Raw genomic sequence first — 1,460 nt, 5'->3', positions numbered from 1 at the left:
TAATTACAAACAATGTTGGGTTTTACAACATATCATAGACCCAAGGCTGAACCTGGCTTCCTGTGCCTCTCCCAAACCCCTATTGAACTTAGCCACTGGGTCATAGATGGAAAGTGTGGAACTAACTGCATGTCCCCATCCAACTCCCATGAGCAGCCACCCTTAGGGAGGAGTGCCTCTGAGAGACCCCAAGAGCCATGACACTCCTGCCAGGATCCTGTCCATGACTGTGGCCAATCAGAGCAGCTCCCCGCATCCATCGGAAGCAATTCCTTTCAAGTCACTTGCCTTTTGGTGTCTTTGTCTTTTTTTTCCTCTTGTTTTACCACCAGTGTCCTGATAGCAACATCATTTACATTTTTCCCATTATTCTCCTGCATAGAGTTGAGAAAGCCAGGGTAGTGAAGTCATTCTAGGCAACTGATTATTTACAATTGAGGAAAATAAATGAGAATTAAGCAGCTGGTAATGAACCTTGTCCATGTACTCAGAATACTTCACAGTAATGGCAAATGAATAATTTCTCTATTATCTCATAACCAGGCCCTTTCTCTTCTTCTGACATTTTTAAGAAGAAGAATCTCTTCTATTTGCTATCTTTGTTGAAACTCTAGACCCCTGCCAGCACTCATCATTATATATTAATATACATATTCTAGCTATCTACAAGAAGATTCAAATGATTTTATTTGTTTTGTTTTTGTGTTCCTCTGGGCCTGAATTAGAGGAAATAGAGGAAAACAATAGAATGGGAAAGACTAGAGATCTCTTCAAGAAAATTAGAGATACCAAGGGAACATTTCATGCAAAGATGGGCTCAATAAAAGACAGAAATGGTATGGACCTGAAAGAAGCAGAAGCTTTTAAGAAGAGGTAGCAAGAATACACAGAAGAACTGTACAAAAAAGATCTTCACGATCCAGTTAATTAAGATCGTGTGATCACTCACCTAGAGCCAGACATCCTGGAATGCCAAGTTAAGTGGGCCTTAGGAAGCATCATGACAAACAAAGCTAGTGGAGGTGATGGAATTCCAGTTGAGCTATTTCAAATCCTAAAAGATGATGCTGTGAAAGTGCTATACTCAATATGCCAGCAAATTTGGAAAAGTCAGCAGTGAACACAGGACTGGAAAAGTCAGTTTTCATTCCATTCCTAACAAAGGCAATGCCAAAGAATGCTCAAACTACTGCACAATTGCACTCATCTCACACACTAGTAAAGTAATGCTCAAAATTCCCCAAGTCAGGCTTTAGCAATATGTGAACCATGAACTTGCAGATGTTCAAGCTGGTTTTAGAAGAGGCAGAGGAACCAGAGATCAAATTGCCAACATCTGCTGGATCATTGAAAAAGCAAGAGAGTTCCAGAAAAACATCTATTTCTGCTTTATTGACTATGGCAAAGCCTTTGACTGTGTGGATCACAACAGACTGTGGAAAATTCTGAAAGAGGTGGGA

At 40.3% G+C, this 1,460-nt stretch overlaps 1 protein-coding gene across 5 annotated transcripts in view; it reads left to right on the top strand.

Moving 5' to 3' along the window:
• The window catches only part of HDAC9 (histone deacetylase 9), a 1,025,726-nt gene that overhangs the window by 99,470 nt on the left and 924,796 nt on the right, over positions 1-1,460 (top strand). The window lies entirely within an intron of this gene.

This window comes from Bison bison, unplaced genomic scaffold (assembly GCF_000754665.1).
Source record: "Bison bison bison isolate TAMUID 2011002044 unplaced genomic scaffold, Bison_UMD1.0 scf7180017864044, whole genome shotgun sequence".
Taxonomy (NCBI): Eukaryota; Metazoa; Chordata; class Mammalia; order Artiodactyla; family Bovidae; genus Bison; species Bison bison.
Note: the sequence above shows the minus strand (reverse complement) of the source record. Positions and strands in the feature narration are given on the sequence as shown.